The sequence below is a fragment of the Callospermophilus lateralis genome, unplaced genomic scaffold (assembly GCF_048772815.1).
Source record: "Callospermophilus lateralis isolate mCalLat2 unplaced genomic scaffold, mCalLat2.hap1 Scaffold_197, whole genome shotgun sequence".
NCBI lineage: Eukaryota > Metazoa > Chordata > Mammalia > Rodentia > Sciuridae > Callospermophilus > Callospermophilus lateralis.
In genome coordinates, this window is record NW_027512977.1 from 99,083 (window position 1) to 112,365 (window position 13,283).

Below are 13,283 nucleotides of genomic sequence, written 5' to 3' on the forward strand. Positions count from 1 at the left end.
TCCAAGCAGGATATTTGAGTTATGACATTGTTCTGGTTGTCTATTTCTGTACTGTTGCTCATAGTTTTGGTATCATATTAAGGACCAGATTTTAAATGTCCCCCAAATGCCTACATATTAAAAATCTGGTTTCCCAGTGGTGCCACTGGAATGTTGTGGAACCCTGAAAAGTTTTCAGGGGTGTATCCTTATGTCAGTGGGCATGCCCATTAGATAGTGTAACCCCAAATGCTCTGTATTTGGTTTCCTGTTTGAGGTGTAACCATTTTCTTGCACACATGGTCCTGCAAGGGTGTGCCACAATTCAGGGCCCTATTCAGAACTGAGAAAGAAAAACAATGTGCCTTCAACACCAAAAACTGAGGTATATCAGGTTTTTATATAAATTGGTTTCTTCAGGTATTTTATGGTAGAATGTGCAACTGACTAATTTATGTCCTTTTCCAAAAATTATTATCAATATCATTGCTTTTAAAATATTCCAGTATGGTTTTTCTACTGATTTTAGTTTTAGACTTTGCACATCAGTTTTTTAAGTTAATGAACTTGCATTTTATTTATATTTCTAGATTAGTGCTTGTATTACATCAATTCTAGAATTAATGGGTTTGACTATTCTATTTGCATACTTGAATTGATTTAATCCACATCTTCTTATGTCCTCTTTTTCTCTTCCTCTCTCAAATCCCATTATGTTTTACAAATAATCTGTCTTTTCTTTCTATTCCTCATTACCCTTGTTTTACTTTATACAAGATTGGATAATACATATTTTTCCCTAGATGACTAATTTATGTGACATGTAAAATCCAATTCTATTCATTGTCCTGCAAATGATATGTTTCTTTCTTTCTTATGAAAAACTATAAGTCCATTGTGTGTGTATGTCACAATTTTTTCCACATTCATCTTTTGACAGACATATATGTTGATTTCATATCTTATTGTGAATAGTACCACAATAAACATGTTTACAAAAGTATCTTATCTGTATGTTGATTTTCTATTCCAAAAATTCTTACAGAGGAGTTTGTATTCTTCTGCACATATAGGTATAGTGTTCCCCATACTGGTTAAATATTTTATATTCCCACAAACATTGTATAAGTGTGGGAGATCAATCTTGTACATGACTGGGTCACACTCCCAGGCTGGGTGATTAGGCGCTCAGTCATAGAAATGTGGTAGAGCTTTCCCCACCTTTCTTGGGTTGGAGGGTTGGAGGGTTGGAGTGTGTCTTTTTACAGCCCCATGGGTGAAGCTATGCTCACCTGTTCCTTTTAAATATGACCCCTTGCCCTTTTTAGGATAGAATCTTTTATGGAAATGCCTTGTGTGTGTCCCTTTCTCTTACTGTGCCCTTGGATGTGGCATACCCAGGTGTCAATCAACCTGCTTACACTGAACATCATGAAGATAGTCTCAGCCCCCTGAAATCTGACCCTTTGCCTCATTTGAATATCTTTTCATCAATAAAAGGGGTCAGCACATGCTCTCATTCTCTTGTTCTCTCTCTTCCTGCATAACCTTAAGATCAGAAGAGTCATCACAGGGACCCCAAACAAAAAAATATTTGTGTCTCTTTTGTGGTTATTTTGCAAATCCCAATTAGCCCAATTTAACTATTGTGATCCCTGAGCCCTTTAGCCACGAGAAAAGAAACCCGGCAATTGGCATCCCTGGGTGGGCAGAAAGGTCTGACTCTTTTTTAATTTTTTTTTAATTAGACATGACAATACAATGATCTTTACATATCATACATTTGAATCAAATGGGGTATGATTTCTCATTTTTCTGAGTGTACAGGTTGCAGAATCACATTGGTTATAAAGACACATGTATACATAAAGAAATACTAGTGTCTATTTTATTCTGCTGACTCTTTAAGCCACCCTGAACAAAAGGAACAAATGTTGGCTCGCACGGGAACTCCAATTTAAATATTAAAGAAAGTTTAGTGAATTCAGTATTTCTCTCCGGAAATTAAGCAAGCTTAGGATTGCAGAGTATCGTGGGCTGGATTGTAGAAAGTAAGTAAACTAGATAGAAAGAAAATTTGTGACATTTAAATTTTTAATATTTGGGTATAATTCTAGAGACTCTAAATAAACATAGATATTTAAATGGCTAATGGGCTATGTTGTTGAGTTGAGTCCTTTTCATGGAAAGAGTGCTTTTGTGAATTAAAAAAAAAATTTGTAAATCTTTATAAAAAATATTTGGGAGGGCTGGGATTGTGGCTCAGTGATAGAATGCTTGCCTAGCGCTTGTGGGACCTGGGTTCAGTCCTCAAAAAATTAAACAATAAGATAACAAATAACCCAATCACCAAATGGGCCAAGGGCCTGAACAGACACTTCTCAGAGGAGGACATACAATCAATCAACAAGTACATGAAAAAATGCTCACCATCTCTAGCAGTCAGAGAAATGCGAATCAAAACCACCCTAAGATACCATCTCACTCCAGTGAGATTGGCAGCCATTATGAAGTCAAACAACAATAAGTGTTGGCGTGGATGTGGGGAAAAGAGTAAACTTGTACACTGCTGTTGGGACTGCAAATTGGCGAGGCCAATTTGGAAAGAAGTATTGAGATTCCTGGGAAAGCTGGGAATGGATCCACCATTTGACCCAGCTATCGCCCTTCTCGGACTATTCCCTGAGGATCTTAAAAGAGTGTACTATAGGGATACTGCCACATCAATGATTATAGCGGCACAATTCACAATAGCTAGACTGTGGAACCAACCTAGATGCCCTTCAATAGACGAATGGATAAAAAAAAAATGTGGCATCTATACACAATGGAATATTATGCAGCACTAAAAATGACAAAATCATAGAATTTGCAGGGAAATGGATGGCATTAAAGCAGATTATGCTAAGTGAAGCTAGCCAATCCTTAAAAAACAAATGCCAAATGTCTTTTTTGATATAAAGAGAGCAACTAAGAACAGAACAAGAAGGATTAGCATGAGGAAAAGACTAACATTAAACAAAGATGAGAGGGGGGAGAGAAAGGGAGAGAGAAGGGAAAGCATATGGAAAAAGTAGGAGACCTTCAATGTTACACAAAATTATAAGAGGTTGTGAGGGGAAAGGAGGAGAAAAAAAGGGAGAGAATTAAACAACAGCAGAGGAGGTAGACAGGGAAGATGGGAGGGAAGGGGAGGGGAGGGGGGATAATAGGGGATAGGAATGGTTGCAGAACACAACAGTCACTAATATGCCATTATGTAAAAATGTGAGTGTTTAACCAATGTGATTCTGGAATTTGTATTTGGGGAAAAATGGGAATTCATAACCCAATCGAGTAAAATGTATGAAAGATGATATATCATGAGCTTTGTAATGTTTTGAACAATAAATAAAAAAAAAAAAACATCAAAATAAAGGCATTGTGTTGTGTCCATGTACACCTAAAGAAAGGGGGCAAAAGGTTTTTTTGGCCTTTATTATCTTTCTACAAGTTTGTGCGAGGAGAGTGAGAAAAAGGAAGAGAAAATGATGTGATGTTTACCTGGAGGGAAGCAAATTTCAATTTTCTATTGTTTTTGTGAATACTCAGAAAATATGTACTGACCTCTTAGCTACATGATTGAACTATAAATTAGAATGGCTGTATCTCAGCCACTGGGGACAAAAGACTTTAGTCGCTGCTTCTCACTGTGCTATAAGGTCCTAGCCTCTGTGGCCAGCAGTGTTTTTAACCCTTAAATGACTTGACCTGAATTCCAAACACAGACTAACATAATATCTGATCGTAATTCTGGCATCTGCCACTAAAAAAATTTTGGAGCACCCTTGTGTCACAAAAAGAAGTGCAGGGTGTGGGAGTACACAAACTGCCACCACAGGTCACAGAGACAAAGCAAGCTGCTGTAGGATCTTGGCCAGGCAAGGGGAAATGCAGACAAAATCAAATGAAATGCAATCAGCTAGGAAAATTATCAGGGAAATTTTGTCCCAACAATGGGCAGCGGACTCTATGTTGTTTGCGTCACCATGGTAACCACAAGATGCCTGTATGGAGGGGTGGGCTTCCTGGTCCCGCCTTCTGCATTTTTGCAGGCTTTCCATTGGTTCTTCCACAGTCACTCAGACAGGACTTCTTGTCATGCCTTTCAGCCACTAACATGTACATTCTGTTTCAGATTTTTACTGGAGCTACTCAGAGCTTGAATTTTTAAAATGTTGACCAGCAAATGCTAACAAAAAAATCTTCTTCAGACAAAATTTAATTCCACAGGTTTCCACATTGTAGCCTTAAATTTAAATTAGTTTTTCAGATGAATATCCTGATTTTTCTCTAGAGTTGTGTTACTAAATAATGTTCTATTAATGAGAGATATCAAACATGCATCTTTGTATTTTACTTTTAATTCTAGAGGTTATGGGGATGCATTTGCTCACCACAGGAACAAAAGCCAACAATGTTCCTGTGATGAACAAAAAAATCCTTATTCTCATTTCTGACTATATAATTACAAAAACTAGACATGTATGCATAAGGATCTTATTTCAGTTACATCAAGTTTCATCACATGTAAGAGTGCATTCCTAATTAAAATTAAATTTAAATGGATCCAAGTATTTAAAAACCACGTGGTTACATAAAGTCCATACAATTTAAGTTATTTCCTTATTCTTAATATATGTTTTCCTAGGTATTCAGATAACCTATATTTGGTAATCTAAAATAATTAACACATATGCTTAATTGTTTAATTAATATATATTTGTCTAATTGATTTTCTTCAACAGAAAACTCCTAATTTATGTTTTATATGTACATTTATCAGATAATCTGCCTTTTAGTTACAGATATTTGATATAAATATATTTACTATAAATTTGCTTTTAAGAGAAAATACAATCTTCAGGTAGTTTCTAATTCTCAAGTTATTATACAAACTTATAAGATGATAAACAAATATAATTCTGTCTACAAAATAGCTAAGGATTTTAACAATATTTTTATTGATATTTCTTATCAAAGTACAACATTTGTTTATAAATTCTAAGGTTTGCAAAAAATTGTTCCAAAGTATAACCAGAAAAATTTCTGAAAAAAAGATTCTTCAACCAAAAAAAGCACACATTTGATCCTAAAAAAATCATTTATTTTTTAATGATAAAAGTATTTTTCTAAAAAAATTATTATATTACTATCTAAACAGATGATGTAAAAAGCTAGAACAATTAAAAAAGAGATTTATGTGTACTGGACTGACAATACAAATTTTAACTGATTAATTCAAGGATAATTCAGGCTATTGTCCTAATTTGATTATACTAATATGAGCTAAAATTTTGTCCATATTTTATTTTGAAATTATAAAAACCTACTAAAATGTTCCAAGTTTATTTCCTTATAAAAAGGTCTGTATTGCCTAATGATTTTTATTATTTAAGACAAAAATTAATTTTGGTAAATAAATTCATATTCTTAATTAAGCACTAAATATATTAAATTACTGACTTAGATCCCAATTTTGATATTTTACAAAATAATCCTTCTTTGTTATGAAACAAAATGCCATTAATCACTTTCTGTAATCTCTTGTGATTTTTTTATTAATTTATATATTGTTATAGGAGATTGGACCATGTGACACTTTTCTATCAAACTCTATCCCTATGTTTCCAATATTTTAGTTTGACACAGACTCTCATTAGGTCACTTAGGGTCTTGCTGAATTGCTGCAACTTGTCCTGAATTTGTGATCCTTCTGATTGAGCCTCACAAGTCAAATCTATGGGGCAAAATGCACATATGAATTATCCTGGATTTTTGTTTGTTTATATATCTTTACCTGACTACGGTAATTATTCTTTCTCATTACTAATATTAAATTTTTATTTGTCTTATTTATTTCTGGGTCTATTTAAGATTGAAAAGCTGCACAGAGTGTCTCATGCCATAACTCCAGAACATTGGAGGTTAATTGAAGAAAGAAAATTCTAATTTAAAGCCAGCCTGGGAAATTTAGTTTTTCAAAATTAAAAATTTCATTTAAAAAGAACAGTGTGTACAGCTTAGAGGTGAAGTACTCCTGAGTTCTAAACCAGTACTAGAGGTGTGGGTGACTGAGAACCATAAATTTAATAATCACTTTTATTTAAAATTATTTGTTTGATAGATTTATCCCTGAAAATTATATTTATTAAGTCATTTAGTTTTTATTGTTATTAGTACTTCATAATACTTTTATTTTTTTAATTTTGATTATTAGTAATTCAAAACATTACATAGCTTTTGAGATATCAAATTTCATATATTTGATTCAAGTGGGTTATGAACTCCCATTTTTACCTGATATACATATTGCAGAATCACATCAGTGATTTGAGGGCAGGGGAGGGGAGGGGGTATAGTAGAGGATAGGAAAGGCAAGAGAATACAACAGACACTAGTATGGCAGTATGTAAAAACGTGGATGTGTAACCAATGTGATTCATAATACTTTTAAACTTCAGTGATTTTGTCATTTTTTTATTTCTTAACAAAAACACTAAGTTTTTGTTAAGAAAAACTTATTTTTATTTTTAAAGACTCTTCAGTTTCTACAATATAGCATGGCTTTTCCTTCTTTCTTTTCTTGAAGTCTTCTTAGACTAATTTTTCTGTGGCTGAAATTTTTAGTTTAAATCTTCTTTCTCCTGAGTGGCTTTATACAGGGGAAAAACTTCACCAGTGAACCCAGATAAGTATTTAATGGCTTCTGCATCTTTTCTAGGGATTCATTCTCTCTAGACATTTAACTTTCCATGAAGAGGTGTGTGTGTGTGTGTGTGTGTGTGTGTGTGTGTGTGTTTTGCAGATTTTTTAAGCAGATTAAGCAATGCATAACTTCTTCCTTCACCTGGTGTCTGTACTCTAGGCTCTCTGGTGTTTAAAGGTTTGTTCTCTTTTTCACTGTGCCTAATTATTTAAAGTAAAAGCCAGAATGTTGGAGCTACCTTACCCTTTTGTTTTTCTGACCCTAAAAGGTTATAACTGGGAATTGGGCAGTTTCTTCTTATCATACCAAAATGTGTCAACTTGAAAGAAAATATCATCTGCAGGAAAGGCAAAATCTTTCCTTTCTCATTCAGTGAGACTGTTTTTTGTTTTGATATGCATCTCTGGTTTTTGTTTTACCACAACTACTTGGATGGGTTTGGGGGCTGTATATATAATAATTTGTGGTTGTGGAAAAGAGAAGTAATTTTGCATTATTCTTTGTGTGGAGTATACATTCCCTTTAGTAGGTTAGGAATTATTGATTTTAGAAGTGGAAATGTTTCATTGCTCAATGAGCAATTGTATAATTTATTGCATAAAATTATGTCTAGATTTGCTTATGTGAATGTTACTGGTAACTTTTGGGAAAAAATTCTAGAGGTGTTCAGGAAGAGAAAACCATGAGTGAGCTTCAGAACTAAATGTAGGGCCTTAATAATAAAGCATGCTCTCTCTTAGATCCACAATATCACCAAAAAAGTGATGTTAAGTCAGTAAGAAAAGAGAATTTTTTTGAAGGATGCCATATCTAAGTGATAAAATGTAGGATGATATGATTTTATTTTTTTTAAATTAATTTTTAAATTTTTAATAATGTTTATATTTGTGAAAATCTTTACAATTATATAATTGTATACATAGCAGCAAAAGAACCTAAAAATAAAGTAATAAATATATAAAATTTTAATCTAATATTTTAAAAAATGCTCCTTTATTATTTCTTCTTGATTACCAGTTTTCTCATACTAAAAATAACAAAAAGAATAACTTTTAAGGGAAGTTACTTCAAGATGCATAAAAATTCTTTAATTCTAGGATATTTTATCATACTAAATATATGTAAACTAATTATTTATATTTAACATGTGAATTCAATACCAGTAACAAAATAAATGAAGGTAAATTCAGAAAATGATGTTGTTTTTATAAACAGAAATTTATAGAATGTCCTTGTAGAAAAGTGGTGTAGTGCATAATAAAATATATTGTTTATCGAAATAAAAATGACTTGCATGCAGAGCCCCACTAAAGATTTAGTGCACTAGAAGCATAATGGGTTTAAGACAAAGAAAAATAAATTAGGGCATATAGGGCAAATCTAGCACCTAGCCTGTTTTGGCAAATGAAATGTTTTTATTGACCCCAGGCTTCATAAATGCTAGACATGAACACTACCACTGAGTTTCACCCCATCAAATGAAAATATAGTTTTAATAAATGCCATCAGGCATTCAGTTATTATATATTGCAGATTTTAGCCTATGACCACAGATAACTTCTGGTTCACAAAGTCTAAATCCTACATGATTTGGCCCTCTAAGTAAAAATTTTGTAAATTTCCTTGATATAATCTTAATGCCACCAAATATATTGAGAGTTTGGTGGAACCTGATTCCCTATGTGCAATCCACTAACAGTTTTCAGATTAATTTGAGATTCAAATGTTAGAGAATTTATGCATGAGCAATAAAAAAAATCTAATTATTAGTAATTTTCCTGTATCCAGGTAGAATGTCAGTGTGGCCGGCTGCTTTCTTTTGCAACTTATCAGATGTTAGAAATATTAAAAAGTAATTAAATTAAGACATGTTATCAACTAAGTAATTTAAAGATATTTTATTTCTAAAATAATAAGTACCCTAAAGATATCACCTCATTTTCAGATATGATTGCATATTACTATATTTTACAGATATAAAAGTTCAATTTGTGGGAGGGTACTTGATATTGAATTTAGGAGCATTAAACCACTAAATCATATCCCCAGTCCTATTTCAGGTTTTATTTACAGACAGGGTGTAACTGAGGTGCTAAATGCCTCACTAGTTTTGAACTCTCCATTCTCCTGCCTTAGCCTCCTGGGATTACAGGCTGGTACAACCACAATTGACAGAAAATAGCATTAATGAATTTTATTAATGAAAACTACTTAGAATATTTCTACTTTATGGTAAGACAAATTGATAATAAATATGATTAACATACATATGGATATATTTAATATATAGAATATTTATATATGTAATATAATAAATATTTATACTGAATATATATATATATACATATATACACACAGAAACAGAAAAGCAGATATATTAAATCTATTCATTAATATGCATTGTGTTGTGTGTGTATGTGTGTGTGTGTATGTGTGTATGTGTGTGTGTGTGTATGTGTGTGTGTGTGTGTGTGTGTGTGTGTGTGTGTGTTTGTGTGGCCTGTGCAGACCACCGGGTATACATTTACTTTAGAAAGTAATTTAGAAACTAATTCCATAAATGTCTTTTTCTTACTACAGAATTGGGGTATGTTTCTTTTCACAAATAATAAAAATGAATTTGGCCAGATGTGTTTTCAGAAATTGTCATTTACTAAAAAAATGGGCAAGTGCAGAGCTCTTAGCACTGAGAAGAAAAAATTACAATTCCATGACTCACTTTCAAACTTGCTGCCATTGCTTAAGGTCTTTACCCTACGGAAGCCTGGCAAATAAGTAGGAGGTGAGAGGATGACCTTTAAAATCATAACCACTTGAAAAAGAAGCAATGAAATATGATTTCCATCTGTGGAAGTCGTGAATTTTTTTTCTCACAGGATAGTTGACTTTTTGTTTTAATAACAATAACAATAATAATCAAAATCCTTCATGTACTGACGAAGGTAAACTTAAGTAGCAGAGCCAAGTTAAGTGTGGAGAAGCTTCTGGGAGGAAATACAATCCATTATGAAAGAATAAATCTTTTTATTTCTTTTTACATGAAAAAAAGAAAAAACTAAGTCAACTAAAACTACAAATGTTTCCTTTTTAAATTTTTATTTTTATAATGTTTGATGGATTTTTTTTTAAAAAAATGTATTTATATTTGATGCTGAGAATCAATCCCAATGCCTCAAACATGCTAGACAAATGCTCCAACCCTGAACATGAACCAAGCCCCAAATGTTCTTTTTATATATGAAAGTTATCTGTGTCAATTAGCCAGAGTTTTCCAAAGAAATAAAATTGGCTTTTCATAAAGTCCTTCAACTGATAGAATGAGCCCCACAACTACGGTGGGTAATATGCTTTAAAATCTACAGATTTCAATGTTAATCTTATGTAAAACATTAATCTCACTTTCATTAAAACATTTTAAATATAATTGGAACAGATATCTCAGATACAAGACATATTCAAATTGATAGAGAGAATTCACAATCACACCTGAATTCTTATTTAATTGTTTTTAAGTTTGAGACAGGGTCTCTAATTTGCTTATGGTGTGGATGAGTTTCCAAGATTAGTTTAAACTTGGGGTACTCTTGCCTAATCTTTCTTCTCTCTTTTTTCATATGTAAGACATACATTTTGTTATATGTGAGACAGTCAATTTTTCCTAATTGTTACTTCAGTTTTTTCCCTTTAATGGCATCATACAGTAAATATAAATTACATTTTACTATTTCCCTTTTATAAAGGCATTATTTAACTTTGGAAGCTTACAATTATATTTGTCTTTCATTATTATTATTATTATTATTATTATTATTGTTTTTGATAATTGAGAAAAGGTGTTCCAAACACCTCAGCCATATTCACAGTCTTTTCTAAAGTTAATTTGAATAAGTTAATTTGAATAAGTTTGGGGATATAGAGTGAAAACTAAGGACGCTCTCAGAAAGAAGGTATACAAGTAATAATATGTAAAATGGGGCTCTGTCTAGGTCTGATGGCTCTTGGATTTCAAGGAAAAAATATCTACATTCCAGTTCCTCCTGCCTTCAGATGGGCCACCCTGGCAGGGCATGTGGAGCCAGTGACAGTTGATTAGGGGAGGAGATTGGAGCTGAAGGAGGGAAGATGGGGATAGTGGGTGGGTCTGCAGTGGGGAGGGCAGACAATGAACTTCCCATCACAGAAAACAAAAAAACCAACCAATGTCAAGGGAGTTAATGCAAAGGACAGGAGGTGTCTGAGGCAGCCTCACCACAGCGACCATGCCTTGTGCTCTCACATGAGGAAATGCAGAGGACACAAACCCCCACAGGAGCCTGAGAAGCTATGGTGAATGAGAACCTGGCACAGAAGGCATTTTACCCAAACCACCCCTGGCATGAAATGGGCACAGGAGAGATAGAGAAAAAAAACAGAGATAAACATAGCTTAGAGTGACATAGTGGGCTCACCTTGTGAGGGTTATGGACACTTTTCAAAAGTGAGTGAACTGGAATCTTTCTGTGTTTTGTTTGTCATGGGCTAGAATGCAATGCACAGGAAGGTCGTCCTGGTGCAGGGAGGAAAAAGCCAGCAGATTGTTGTAGTCAGCTTCTTCACTGCTGTGACTCCAGAACCTGACAAGAACAATTAGAGAAGAAAAGTATGCTTGGGGCCTCACGGTTCAGAGGTCTCAGACCTTAGACTCCATTGCTCTGGGCCTGAGGTCAGGCAGAGACCATGGTACAAGAGTGTGACAGAGGGAAGCAGCTGGGGATATGGCACAAGGAAGAAAATATATAAACCCCAACGGCATGTCCCCAGGGACCTGCCTTCTCTAGCCCCACCCTGTCTGCCTCCAGTGACCACCCAGTTAATCCCAATCAGGGGATTAATGCACTGATCAGGTTCATAACCCAAAATTGTCACTGCTAAGCTTTCCTGTATTATGGTGTAAATTGAGGACAGACCTGTACAACCCTGGGGACAGTAAGCTGAGCTTCAGTGTCTATGGAAGACAGGGTCCAGGGAAGGCCCCCCGGAGTGTGTCCATCCAGGGCTGTACAAGCCATGGCTGTTCAAGCTTGGGGGGTCACCTCTCGTCTAAACCACAGCACTCTGGTCTTTCTTCTTTATTACAAGGCTATGAGACAAAAATCATAAACAGTTGACTCTCCTTATCTGTATGTTTTATGTGCATCTGTATGATGTCCACCATAGATCAAAAGTATTCTGAAAAACAACAAACAAACTTGTGTTCATTTTTTTCACCATTCTCCCCCAAGCAATACTGCATAGCAGGCATTTACACAGCATCCCCACTGCCTTGGGTTGAGAAGCAAGCTAGCCATCAGTTAAGTACAGGATGACATTTAGGTTATGCAAATGCAGTTACCTAAGGGGCTTGAACAGCCATGGGTGGGCACTCCCCAGGGGTCCTTCCTGGACCCTGTCCTCCATAGACACTGAAGGTCAGCTGACTATCCCCAGGGTCCTTCCTGCCCAGGCCCCATCCTCCACAAATACCAAGGGATTGCTGACTATGTTTTCTGGATGGAGTTTCAGAGGAATCCCAGCAGGGGAGGCAGTGTTGCTTCTATGCTTCTCCCTTGGTCTTCAGATCCTTGTTGGCAGCAGAGAACAGTCAATCAGAATGTGCTAGAAGAATGGAAAGTGAAGCCTCCATCTGGATATGCAGGCTTTCACTGGGTTTCTTTACACTTGCTTATAAAATGGAAAAGAACTTCAGCTCCTGGTAACAACTGACCCAATCACACTGGCTTGCATACCGTCCTGTGAAAAACAACTATTAATTACACATCTGTAATTTTCATGCTTTGAACTAAATTGAGATGAAGGAATGTTTACCTGTACACAAGGAATTCCAGTGTGAATAATCAACGAGAGTGGGGAGAAAGGCAGATAGACGTTCAAGAATGATGGTTGATTGGAGACTTGTTATGCAAATAATGCTCACCAGGGAGAGAGAAAAAGGAATAACACAAAAGCCACCAAATGAGGTGGTCATTCCAATGTGACTCATTTTCTATGTACCTTTTCAGTTTTTTCCTCTACTATTACCCTAGTTTCCTCATGAAAATTACTTTTTATTCACTGAACAAAATATAGGCCATAAAATTAAGGCCCTATATTATATGTGACCTTGACATCTGGGGAAATTGAAAAAGACTCAAATTACTTAAACCTAAGTCCCTCTCCCAACCTGTCCATGGACAGACAGTCTCCTGGTCAGGCACCTTCCTAGCACAAACCAGCTCCTGTTACCCTCTGGCAGCAGCTGCATAAAGATTCCAGCAAACTCGCTGTATCTTCCAGTGGGAACAGGGTCACCTGGCCCTCTTTACACTAGAAAGCTGCCTCTCAGGGCCCCTGCTGGAGGGTCTGAATTCTCTCCTGTGAATCATCTTCATAATGAGTCTCCTGCAGCTGGGAATAGCCTGTGTGGCCTGTCAGCATCCTGTCTACCTCTCTGGCTTAAGGAGAGGTGATCATAAGCTGCTGTGGCTCTTTTGTGTGATACCCAGTGCTGAGTTCTCCTCATAACATCTCCCACAACAGG